Here is a 14285-nt window from a genome sequence, read left to right as displayed (position 1 = left end):
TGGGAGAAGGGACCTCAGCCTCAAGGACTGCACCAGTAATAAAGGCATCTTCCACAGCAGCACCAGTGTTAGATAAAGGCAAAGGGATAATGGGTGCAGAAGAACAAACAATGAAAGAAAAGTCTGCCCCTTCAGGTGAGCAGCAGCAAGAGCAGCAACAAGAACAACAGCAAGGGAAAACTGTCCTTCCACAAACTGAGCTACCAGCAGCTCCAGCACTGCAAATTCCACCCCCACAAACTGAGCCAGTAACTGCTCCAATTTTACAGACCCCAGCACATGAGGAAAGGGGGACAAAAAGAGATAGAGAAGAGTCCACTCCTCTCAGTGGATCCTCCCACCAGCCAGAAGCCAAAAGGCAAAGAGCAGACTCCCCAGAGGTAGAAGACATTACTGAAGATGTCTTGGACAGTGCAAGAAAAGACAGGGAGGGCAGTCAGCATACAGGTACAAGCTCCTTTCAGCAGGAGCAAACTTTACAGCTCGGTTTGGAGGTGTCCTCTTCTTCCCAACAAAGCAAGAAGCCCAAGAGCACCAAGGCTTCTTTCAAACAAATAAAAGCTCAGAATGAGCTGCTAAGGGCTGAGGTCTACAAGCAATTCATAGATGCAACACCAGCCCAACAAGAAAGGCTAATGTCGGTATATGACATTCAGGAGGAAAAATTGCTCCTCAGCCACTTTAAGCCCAAAGGGCCGCAGCCTAAGACAGTTGCATATTTTGTAAAGACAAGGGTGGAGGTCCTAGCCAAAGATATACATCCCATGGACCAGATTGAACTCCATAAGCAAGCTGGGGAGATGGTCTATGCAACCTTGGTGGAGAAGGCCACCATGGCACATGAGCTGAAAGAGTCCCTCAAAAACACCAATACCCAGTTGGACTTTGAGAGAATGTCCTCTCTGACCAAAGACAATAGAATAAAGTCTCTGGAGGAGATCATCATTGATCTAGGACATGATCCTAGTGATCCAAAGGGTGTGAAGGCCCTTATGAAGAAGAAAGATGATGACCTCAATGCCTTGAAGAAAAGATTGAAACTGCAGCCCACAGAGCACCCTCAAACAGTAGAACTTCAAAAGCAAAAACAGGCTGAGGACCAACTGGACCTCCTAATGCAGCAAGACCAGAGGATCAGGGAATTGGAGAGAGAGCTGGAAGGAGCATTACAAGATAAACAGGCAGAATCCACTTCCCAAGCTCCTCCAACTACTTTAACAACACCAGCAGCTCCAGATGCCAGCCCAAGTGTAGAGGAATTGACCAAGGCCGTCAAAGCAATGGAGCTCCAGGCAGATGAAATAAAGAAGGCCAAGGAGAATTTGGCAGAACTGGATGCCAAGTATGACAAGTCCAAAGTGACTGTAGCAGAACAGGGCAGAGAAATAAAGGCCCAAAAAGAAAAGATAAAGGCCTTAGAGAAAGAGCTGAATCTGGAGACTGCTATGGCCGACATAAAGAGAATCCTATGGGCCAAAATTGGCCAATCCATCAAACAGCAATGGAGGTCAATAAAAATAATGCATGAGCAGATGGATTTAATGGGTCAAGCTCAAGCAGAAATTCAGAAGGCCAAGACAGTGCTAGGGAACAGAGCAGAGCAGGCAAACAGAATGATAGAATTCCTGAACAGGCAAGAAAGGGAGGAATTGGCAGCTATAGGCATTCCCAACAGAACAGAGGCTGTCCTCTCTGCCAAGAAGGTACTAACTCTCAGGAACTATATACAAACAGTGGAGAGGAAGTAATATGAGATGCAAGCAGATGTGGAGGAATACAAAGTTAAAATGGGAGTGCTGCAAGCAAAAGGCCTGCCCAGCTTACTAAGTGTTGCAGGAAAACTGATCTCTCCAGATCAAATGGCCAACAGAATGGAAACCACTATTGAAAATCAGATTATTGCATCTGGCAGTTCATCTGAACAAGCAGGGCCTCCCACAGGGCAGAGCTTATATGACAAACTTGAAGGCCTGTTCTTCATTGAGAATGAAGTGAATCACCTGTTTGAAACCCATCCCAATCTTTATAGACATACAGAGGCCGAGGAAACATTGATAAAAATGCGCAGACATCAAATGCCTAAGGAGGATTGGTGGCAATTTATGCTTCAGATTTTGCCACGGTAGCTTCAGTCATTCGGCCACTGCCAGCTCCAGGTCACTACAAGACAAATAACATGACAAATGTCAGCAGTTAAAGCAGCCAAAAAGTGACTCATCACATAGACAATGACAGCTATCCAAGTTTCAGACAGCACATCTCCAGCCGACTCTAACAGCCATAAAGTCCAAATATCTTCTGACTATTTTGACAGCTGAGGCATTAAGGAATTACTGCAGCATTCACTCCTTCAGCTACTGTATTCCAGAGATTAGGATATCATAAATGAGATATTAACTCACTCGCTGATATTTTTGATGTAAATTTTGTATATATACTCCCCTGAGTAACTCATAAGGGGTTGGTAATTTTCTCTATGAGACAAATGTATTGTACACTTTCAGAATTATCTAATACAAAGGGTTGGAAGAGCTCAGTGATTTCCTGAAATATTTGATGTCTGGATGATGCTCCATGTGCTGATGCAGAATTCCTGTGTTGTCTGATGAAATAACAAGTTTTCTCCAAACTCTGTTCTTGTTTTACTTATGTTTGTCAAAATCATACTCATCTTATACTAAGCTAGCAGTAAAAAGAAAGAATAGTGCAGGACTTGTTTCGCTACACCTTGTACTCATTTTTTACTACTGTAAATGTTTGTCTTCAGGATTACTATGCACATGAATTCTTAATTGCTCATGTCTATATTGATTCTATAAGTATGAATGCTACCTAGAAATTCTTAATTGCTTCTAGGACAATATTCCCTTGTGTTTCTTTAGCAGTTCACTGCAAGATTCTTCATTGCCTTGCATTAACTAGATACCCTCCACTTAATCACTATTATAAACATTGTTCTCAGACACTAATCTCGCTCTGCAACATCACTACAGCAAATCACTCAGCACCCCAAAATAACTAAAGGACCACTGACTCCATAGCCCAATGGACTAGAACACTTTGGAGAATGCATAAGCACCTTGACTGAAATTATCATCCAACCAAAACCTTAAACAAACCTGAACTTATAGCTAGCCTAAAATCAGTACAAAACAGAGACAAATATTAAAGAGAGAGCCCTCTCTGATCACAGTTTGGCTAGAAGCTGTAATCCAAAGATTGGTTAGTGGTTACCCCGGCCGTATTCCCTTAGAGTCAAAGGGAACAACCTGGGTGTTAACATAATTGGCGACTCCGCTGGGGACTCTTAGGATTTTCCAATTTCTATACATCTCTCAAAGCTACAAATCAAGACTGAAATCAGTCAGGAGGCCTTCAAAACTGTTTCTGTGTCACATTGACAGCTTTAGGGAAGAGCTTTTTCAGTGAATCTTCATCTCAGCTTTGAAATATTTATAGCCATTCCAAAATCTTTATCCAGTCCTTGGAGATATAAAAACTTCCTATAAAATCCTAAAAACAGTTAGAAACTGGCTCCCAACAAAAATCCACGGCATACTAGGGAAAATCCTGACCCTAATCCACCCATCATTGTTGATAATCCAAATACTATCCCTAGAAACATTAGGAGGAAGCAAAGGCAGGAGCAGCCTGCTGATTTAACCTCAGATTCAGATCATCCCAGCCTCATCTCTACTCCATGCAAGGTCCTTTTCCGGTCTACCCCTAGTTCCCCTAGTTCACCATCCACATCTCAAAGTCCTCCTCTCACATCTTCATCCACTGCACATATCCCCTTGACCAACACTCTAGGTTCACCCTTACCTATTACCCCTGTGGTACCCACTGTTCCTATTATCCCAGCTACCCCTGTTAATCCTCTAAACCCTTTAAATATGGCAAACAGATATGCACCCTTACAGTTACCTGCTAATCCTGCAGCCTTACCTCAGGATTACCAAACCAAAATCACATACTTTGACTCCACTGGCCCTTACTCTGCCATCCAACATGCTAAGAGGATGCAAGATCACTTTGAAAACTATGAAATAGATGATGACAGTGTGAGGATGAGAATTTTTGTCCAAAGCCTGACAGGTGATGTTAGAACCTGGTTCAGGTCACTTGCTGCAAACACTATCACAACCCCTGATGAGCTTTATCAAGCATTTACTAATAGATGGGAGAAGAAGAAAGATCCCCTGCACATACTTGGTGAATATGATACAATCAAGAGGGGTCCTCAAGAGACCGTTCTAGAGTATTGTGCTAGATTCAACAATGTATACAATGCGATACCACAAAACTTAAGACCTCCCCCTGATTTGGCCCTGTACAAATTCCCTGATGGATTTGATCCTGACATGGCATATCAGTTAAAGGAAAGAGACCCTCAATCCCTTGCAGAGGCCCAAAGGGTTCCTGTCACAGTGGAAGCTAACCTGATTGCCAAAAGAAACAGAGCAAGGTTGGAAAAGAGGACTGTTTTCAAAGAGGAACCCTCCGCTTTTGATCAAAAGCTGGATGCAATACTCAATGGAATGAAAAGATTGGGTGATAGAGTGGAATCGGTTGAGAGAAAATCATCATGGGAAGCACCACAAAACAACCCTCCTAGGAATCCAAATTTTAGGAGAACTCAAAATCCAGGCATTGGCAAGTCCAGTGCTGACCAAGACATAAGACCCCCTTTCCAAGAAAACTATGCTGAAACTTCCACATCAACTGAACCCAATGAAGATCCTCAGATTAATTTAATGGGTCTAGATGGTGAAAGTCAAGTTTTCTTAACACAAGAAGATCATGAGGATGATGAAATCAAACTGTTCCAAACTAAATCAGGTGAATCCTTTGACTTTAAACAAGGCTATGACACTGTTGTTTATGAGGTCCATAAACAATACAAGCTAAGGAGCAGAACTGTGAATGTAAATCAGCCTGAAAAGGTAAAGGATAATCAGCAGCCTAAAAGAGCCATAATCACAGAGCCTAATGACAAAACAAATTCACCTGCAGAAGAAGTAATCATTGAAGAGATCACTGAACCATTGTCCTTAGAACAGCAGCCTATGGCTACTTCATCCTCTCACCCTAATTTAAATATTACTCCTCAAGAGATGGGTAAAAAGGACAACTCCCACAATCAAGATAAGAATCAACAAGAAGATTTAGTGAACAAGGAAAGGACTGTTATCCACAACCCTAAGACCCAATCTGAAAAACCCTTTGACCTAGAAACTGAAATTGGCAAACTAAAGATAGCAATTCCCCTCTCAGAACTAGCCAAGCATGACACCTATAAACTACAGATCAAGAAGTCCCTTCAACTCACTGGCAACATAGATGATGTCAATGTGCTGGATGACACCCCAGAATTACTGTTTGGCCCAGAAGTGGATGGAAAAACAGTAGTCACAGGGGTATTACCTTTTTATGTCAGCCTACATATTCATGATAAAATATTACATAATGCAATGTTTGACTCAGGTGCCTCTCACAATCTCATGCCAAATGCAGTCATGGAAAGATTGAATCTAGATATAACAAGACCTTACAAGGACCTATTTTCCTTTGACTCCATCCAAGTCAAGTGTTTAGGTCTCATAAAAGATTTATGTGTGTCTCTGGTTCAATACCCAAACAAAACAATTCTGATGGATGTTGTAGTTGCTGATATCCCACCTAAGTATGGGATGTTGTTATCAAGATCATGGGGAGCTAAACTCCAAGGTTCCCTACAATTAGACATGTCATATGCCACCATCTCTGTTTTTGGGCAACCAAAAAGACTATACAGAGAAACACTCATGAAATACATGGTCAGCAGTGAAGAAAAGCCTCAAAACTTTCCCATATATGCTGTCCATTCAGACATAGACTCATACATTCTCTTCAATGACAGCACAACTTTCTCAAATAATGATGTTGAAACCAAAATACTCATACAGGAGGAAGACTCTAAGGAAAGAATTACCACCCATGAAACAACAGTCAATCAAACACTAGACACTGCTGCTGCCCTAGTTGTCAAGCATATCCAATCAAATGATGAGACTGTCCTAGAAGATAAGCCAGATGAAAAACCAGAACTTCAACCTACATTGCCAGCACATGAACAGATCATTAAATCTCCTTCACAACAAGATATTCTATGGTTCCTTGAATTTGATGGCTCAGTCAACAAATTAGGGGCAGGAGCTGGAGTTTGGGTACACAATAAAGAAAACAGTCATGCAGAAGGCAGAGCCTATAGATTAAACTTCAGATGTACTAATAACATGGCAGAATATGAAGCTCTTTTACTAGGCCTCAAGTTAGTAAAGTTCTTGCAAGCTGCCAGGGTTTCAATCATGGGTGATTCAGATTTAGTTATCCAACAAGTGAAGGGAAATTTTGTCACCAATGACAAAAGACTAAGGTCTTATAGGTCTGCTGTTGCTGAGGTACTAAACTTTTTCTCTGAATTCCAAATCACTAAAATTCCTAGAACCCATAATCTACATGCTCATAGTTTGGCCACATTTGCTAGTACTTGCAAATTACCATTGGAACCTAACAATCGTTTCACAGCTGAGATAAAACACAGACCCTCCATTCCAAACAATGTTAAAGATTGGCAAGTATTTGAAGATGATACGCAAATAAACCATTTTTTAACGCTGCAACAAGAGTTTGCAGGATTAAATATTGACACTGATAGAGCAAGTCAATCACAAATACTTGATAGAGCAAGTCAATCACAAATACTTGACAGAGCAAGTCAATCAAAAATACAGTTTGAACAGACTAACCACCCAATGTCACCCAAAACAGCAAAACAAATGCTGAATCCAACGATCTTCAACAAGGAAAACATTCAGCAAATTCACCAAGTCAGTTGTGAAGAAGTGGCCAATGCTGAGGATGAAATCATAGACCTGAAAGACAATTTTCTGCCAACAGGCCTAACTCCACTAGAGGACATCTTTGATTCAAATGACATCCCTAGAAAACCAAAAATGCAGCCATTGAAGAATGCAACATTGGTACCATTGACAAGCCTAAAATAATAAAGTTGTCTGCTGCCTTACCTCCTGACCAAAAGCCTAAATACATCGACCTCTTTAAAGAATTTCAGGATGTCTTTGCATGGAGTTATGAGGATCTAAAGTCCTATGATACCTCTGTTATCCAGCATACTATCCCTCTCAAACCTGATCAAAAACCCTTTAAACAAAAATTGAGGAGAATCAATCCTATGCTTCTCCCAGCAATGGAACAAGAGGTACAGAAAATGTTCAAAGCAGGCATCATAGCACCTATCAGATTCTCTGAGTGGATTTCAAACTTAGTCCCTACAAGAAAGAAAACTGGTGAAATAAGGCTGTGTGTGGATCTAAGAAATCTGAACCAAGTATCCCTCAAAGACAACTATCCCTTACCCAAGATGGACCACATTCTCCAAAGAGTGGTAGGGGCCTCAAGGATCTCATTACTTGATGGATTCTCAGGCTTTAATCAAATTTTAGTACACCGTGATGATCAAGACAAAACTGCATTTACAACCCCATGGGGAACTTTCAAATATGTAAAAATGCCTTTTGGATTGAAAAATGCAGGGGCAACGTTTCAAAGAGCAATGGATATCGCTTTTGCCAAAGATATTCATGACTTCCTTGTCATTTACTTAGATGACCTTACACCTTTCTCAAAATCAGATCAAGAACATTTGAAACATTTAAGACAGATTTTCTTAACATGTAGGAAATATGGAATTTCCTTGAATCCCAAGAAGTCTCTATTTGGTTTGGAAGAAGGTAAGCTGTTAGGACACATCATTTCAAAGGATGGCATAAGAATTGATCCAGATAGGATACAAGCTATCCTACAAATGCCCCACCCAAGAAATATCAAAGAATTGCAGGGATTTTTGGGAAAAATCAATTTCTTGAGAAGGTTTATCCCAAACTTAGCAGAACTAATCAGATTACTAAATAACATGCTAAAGAAAGATTCAAAAGTGAAATGGACGGTTGAGGCAAATCAAGCCTTTGAAGGTATAAAGCTGGCCCTCACCCAAACCCCGGTCTTGACCAATCCTCAATTTGACAGAGAATTTATCATTTTCTCTTTTGCCTCCCAGCATACTATTGCTGCTGTATTGTTACAGAAAGATGACCAAGGAAATGAGAAGCCAATTGCTTTCTTTAGTAGAGCTCTTAGAGATGCACCTTTAAAATACCAAATCATGGAGAAACAAGCTTATGCTTTGGTCAAGGCCATCAAAGACTTTAGGATCTACATCCTGTATTCACATGTTATAGCTTATGTACCAAGTCCTATTGTCAAAGACATTCTCACCCAAGAAAATTTAGAGGGCAGAAGAGGAAAGTGGATTGCCAACATTTTGGAATTTGATATTGAGATAAAACCTACAAAACTAATAAAAGGGCAAGGTTTGGCCAAACTAATGACAGAAGCAAATTTCCAAGCCTTAGACATCAATCAGCTGGACAGTGAACCGGAGCTGGCGACTCCAAAGATCAATGTAGCCTTTGAACAATCCCCTTGGTATTCTGATATATGTTATGTATTGCAAAACCTGTGTGCTCCCCCAGGATTGTCCATAACTAAATGTAGGTTCTTAAAAATGAAAGCTTCTAAATTCTGTGTTATGGATGGAAATTTATTGTGGAAAAACCATGAAGGGATATTGCTAAACTGCCTAATTGAGAATGAAACTGACAATATCATAAAAGAATTTCATGCAGGTGACTGTGGTGGACACTTGTACTGGAAGTCCACTGTGTATAAAATACTAAGGGCTGGTTACTACTGGCCCACCATGTTCTCTGATGTCAAGAAATTTACCACCTCATGTCATAAATGTCAAGTGTTTGAGGGAAAGAGACAGTTACTGCCACTTCCCTTAAGACCTATTGCAACAGAGAGACCTTTTCAACAATGGGGCTTGGATTTCATTGGGGAAATTCATCCCTCATCTTCAGGCCAACATAGATGGATCTTAACAGCCACATACTACTTCACCAAGTGGATTGAAGCTGCTCCATGCAAACAAGCAAATGATTCAACAATCATTCAGTTTTTGGAGAACAACATATTGGCTAGATTTGGTTGTCCTGACAAAATAATAACAGACAATGCTGCTGCTTTCAGATCCAAGAAAATGGTGAATTTTTGCCATAAATTTCACATTACCTTAGGCCATTCTACTGCATACTATCCCCAAGGAAATGGCCTTGCTGAGTCATCAAATAAAAGCCTGGTAAACATTATAAAGAAAGTGCTAGAAGAGAACAAAAAGAATTGGCATAAGAAGCTTGTGAATGCTCTATGGGCAGATAGACTAACAACCAAGAGATCAATTGGGACCAGCCCATATGAGTTGGTTTATGGATTAGAAGCCAAATTCCCTTCATCACTAGGGGTGCCTGTTATGAAACTTCTTCAAGAAAGCCAAGCTAAACCAAATGATATGCAAAGAAGGATCAATCAAATAATATGTTTACAGCAAACTAGAGATCAAGTTTTCAGCAGAGTTCAAGTTCTACAAGAAAAATTAAAGAAGGCCTTTGATAGGAGAACTAAGGCAGAAGATTTCAACATTGGTGACAAAGTCCTCAAGTGGGATTCAAGAAGAGAGGATAAGGGAAAACATGGAAAAAGATATTCCCTTTGGAGAGGACCATTTGCTGTCCAAACAGTACAAGGAAACAACACTTATTTCCTTAAAAGTCTTAATGAAACTGATTTGGATGAAGGTCCTGTGAATGGCAGGATGCTCAAGCACTATTTTGACTACCACCCATAAGTGCAGCATGAGTTTTCCATTGTACATATCCAAATGTATATATTATTTTCTGTTAAGATGTAAAAATGTAGTTTTTCAAGTTTTCTTAACTACCAGCAAAAGGTAAATAGGATCAAGAAGTCTACCAAGAAGGGAAGTACACAATTTTGACATTTCAAAGCAGCAAGCTTCAAAATTTTGATAAAGGCAATCAATGGGCCAAGGCATTCTGACCTGCTGTTCTTGGTCTTTCAAATGAAAAACCATCCCCATGTGGAGCCACTGTTAGCTACCTATACCAATAGGTTTCATATTTCATGATTGACAATGAAAAGTTCCAAATATGCTCTGCTTTGATCATGCAAAGATCACATATTTCCTAGAGAAAACAATCTGTGTATATAGCTTGATGTTGTCTCAATTTTGATGGATGGTCCAACAGCCTAATCTGGATCATGCCATGTTTTGAATTTCCAGTTGTAGAATAGAGAAAGAAGTCTGTCCAAACTGTTTAATCTTGGCAGACAAGTAGTCTAGGTAGAGAAGAAAGGCTCCCAACTGCTTAATCTGGGACCTTGGAAGAAATAAGGGTAGAAGTAGATAGGAAAACAAAAGAAAAAGCCAGAGAAAAGAAAAGGCAAATAAGGGTCTGCAAGTCCAAGTGCACCCTCCAAGAAGAAACAAAAAATGCTAGGCAAATAGATGGGTAGGCAGATGAGGTTGCAGAAATATCATTCCTTGCAAATAAATGTGTGCTGAAATGTTCACAAAGCAAAAACAATGAATTGAGAAGGTGTTCTTCTCCATCAGGTGGCAGCAAAGCAAAGAAGCATGTCTAACCTCCCTTCTTCCCCTCTTCCCATTCATTACTAACATCCTATCATCAGTTGAGATTCATGGAAGAATTGATGGTTTTATGGTGGTTCTTAGTCCTTTAAAAGCCACATTTCTTGTCTAAAACTCTTTTCATTTTGCTCTACTCCCTAAACTAAGCTATTTTCAAACAAACTTAGTGGTATCTCCCCTCATCCACCCTTTCTCATCCATATTAACCCCTAACTCTATTGTATAATTCCCCTATGTTACCCTTTCCCTATTATTATAACACCATGGTGTATAAACCCCAAACATTGTATAAATATCCCTCCCCTTGGCATTATAGCCAACTAAGTTGTTTAGGGAGACTCCAGTCCACCAGGGGCTGTGGTCAACCCTGTCTTGGGGCTGCTCTAACCTCTGGTTATGAGCAACAACCTTTCCCCTAAGCCCTCACCTTTCCTCTGTTCAAAATGCCACAGAAAACCCCTTTCCCCCTGCTAAACCCACTCCTAAACCCCTTTTTCCTTATAAAACCCTTGAAAAACCCAAAAATCCCCAAAAACACATGCAAAAACCCCTAACCCTAAGGTTCTCCGCCCGAAAATATTTAATTTAATATTTTAATAGGCCAGCGGGCCCCCCCAACCTGCACGATCCGTCGGAGGACCCGCCAGCCGTCGATCTTCCGCCACCCATGATCTAACGGTGGGCGGGTATTCTTGGGCCCGGATCTGCCGACCTTTAGCGTCCGGGGAAAATGGTTTTCTGCCCCGTACAGGGATGCGTGGCAGGCGGTGGGGTTGTTCGGAGCCCCCTCCCCGATACCGCCTTTGGCCCAAAGGTGGTGCGGGGAACCCGCTTACCGCCTCCCCATTACCACCCATCCGGCGCACGTCACCCTCACGTCAGCCTGACGTCATGTCGCTTCCGCCCGCCCCCGCGTCCCGTGGCCCTCCACGTAGCCCTGCCACCGCATTTACCCGCCACCGTGTCCTGCCACCCTGGCCTACACCTCAGCAGCCACGTCACCTCCGTACCCGGGCCCCACCATGATGTCATGCTGACGTCATCGGCGGAAAAGCGCCAATGGCTTGTTTTGTCCAAATTTGTCGTTATAAATGACTAAATTAGCCGTTTGTGGTCATTTTCACGCACAAACGACGTAGCCGTTGTCAACCAGCTGCCGCGAAAATTCGTTTCCTGCCATCAAATTCAAGATTCAGACCGCTACAAGTCAAGAATTCAGCTACATTGAGCCTGCACAGTTCGGCCCGTAGGCCTGTCAAACGTTTTTCCAGGTATTTCACCAGATTCCCCCATTTTGCCCATGCATTCCATTTCTCTGTAAATTCACCATTGAAGACTGGTCAAAATCCACAGTCTAGCTCTGTCTGCTAACCAAGAGTCAGCTAAAGTAACTTGCATTTCCCCCAGAACTAAAAATTGACATTAAAACAGTCGTTCCGCAGGCCAGAACCATAAAATTGTCCTCGAGGTGCTCGACATTGTTCCCTTTTTCCGAGTACAGGCCAGCTGCAATTTCTACCATAAGAAACCTCATACCCTCTGCAACTTACCCTTAGCAATTCACATCCCTGTGAATTTACAACAAACTACAGAAACCAGCTTGCATTTTCCACTGAGAAAAACACTTCAGACTTGGTCTACATTTGGCCTATTACTTAAGCTCTTAAAGAACTTTGCAAACCATTGCCATCACCTTATTTCAAAATCAAGTTTTACAATGGCTGCTTCTGCATCCTCATCCCTTAGTGTAGCTCCATTAAATCCACCAAATAAAGAGCTGGAGGCCTTGGCATTTGCTGACAAGGACTATCTTATTGAAGACTTTGAGGGTAACAGGGACTTCTTGCAGACCTTCTGTCAATTAAGAGAGGACTATAAGGATGGTCATGGTACACATGGGATATGGGAGTCAAACCTACCATACTATTGTCTCCCAGCTGTAAATGTCTTCCCTGAAATCATTCACCTATGTGCTGAAAACTATGATGTGCAGCACAGAGCTATTAGCACTCCATCTGGGAGGATCCTTTTCTACATTAATGCTGAGTCCATTAACAAAAAGTTACACTTTGATCAGACAGAGTTGCTAATCCCATTTTCCATGGACTATTTGCTGGACACTGGTGCCAAGATGACTAGTGAGGAGATTCAAAAGGTCACCAGGACATTCATGAGACCTGAGTGCCAGCCTACAGGGCCACCTCCCTACCTGGATGTCCATTTCAATGATATAGGCAGGATTTTACTAGACATGATTGCTTATGTGTTGGGATACAAAAACAGTGAGCATGTGGATAAAACAATGCTGGTATTGCTATCTGCTTACAGCCCACGCCAACCCCCTGCCCGCAAATATAACTTTGCTAAGTTCATAGCTAACAAGATTCATGATCAGTTGAGCAGAGTGGACAGACAGGGGGTCTTCAAGTACTCGGCCTATATTTACCACTTGTTCATGTACTATCATTCTGAAGCCTTCCCATGCTACATCAAAAAGCTGGATCACAGAGGGGAAAGAAGATCTGTCATCTTCTGGACCTCTGTCTATCACAAAGTCACAAATTCACCCTACACCTACTGTGAATTTGTTGACCAATTTGTATACCCAGTCTCTTGCCTGTTGATGAGGTCCCCTCCTCCCAGAATATCAAATGAGATAAAGAAAGCTCTGCAGCTTTCCAAAAAATATAAAATAGGTGACTGGTACCTATATGAGAACCATACTGTCATTAGGATCTATGGCTGTGAGCTCTGTCCATATAGGCTCCCAAAATATGTACCTATGAGGTTATTTGCCTTGGAGTATTACAGGCAGTTGATTCAGTCCGACCTCACCCATTTCCACAGCGCCAAAAAGAAGGCCCACCTCAAGTTCAAACACCAGTTGGGCCCCTTCATCATGAACAAGAAAGAAGGGTGGGAAGATGCAGACCTAATCCTTAAGGATAAATACAAGCTGTCCTATAGTTTTCGGTGGGTCCATTATGACCCTGAAGGTTTCATCACTGCTAGGAGAAACAAGTATAGGCTTATAGGCATTAAGCATTGCCAGTACCCACACATTGAAAAATATGCCAACCTGCAAGAATGGCAGGTGGATACTATAGTTGAAAATCTAACTGAGGAAGAGACAAAGCTAAAGAATATGAAGGAGATTGAAAAAACTATTGACCTAGACTATGTGCAGTAGGTACCTTTCAGACCGCCTTATTCAGTGGGAGAAGGGACCTCAGCCTCAAGGACTGCACCAGTAATAAAGGCATCTTCCACAGTAGCACCAGTGTTAGATAAAGGCAAAGGGATAATGGGTGCAGAAGAACAAACAATGAAAGAAAAGTCTGCCCCTTCAGGTGAGCAGCAGCAAGAGCAGCAACAAGAGCAGCAACAAGAACAGCAGCAAGGGCAAACTGTCCTTCCACAAACTGAGCTACCAGCAGCTCCAGCACTGCAAATTCCACCCCCACAAACTGAGCCAGTAACTGCTCCAATTTTACAGACCCCAGCACATGAGGAAAGGGGGACAAAAAGAGATAGAGAAGAGTCCACTCCTCTCAGTGGATCCTCCCACTAGCCAGAAGCCAAAAGGAAAAGAGCAGACTCCCCAGAGGTAGAAGACATTACTGAAGATGTCTTGGACAGTGCAATAAAA

This window comes from Pinus tabuliformis, chromosome J (genome assembly GCF_031772625.1).
Source record: "Pinus tabuliformis cultivar Carrire ecotype Pingquan chromosome J, CPIR1, whole genome shotgun sequence".
In the NCBI taxonomy this organism is placed as follows: Eukaryota; Viridiplantae; Streptophyta; class Pinopsida; order Pinales; family Pinaceae; genus Pinus; species Pinus tabuliformis.
This window is presented reverse-complemented; position numbering follows the sequence as displayed.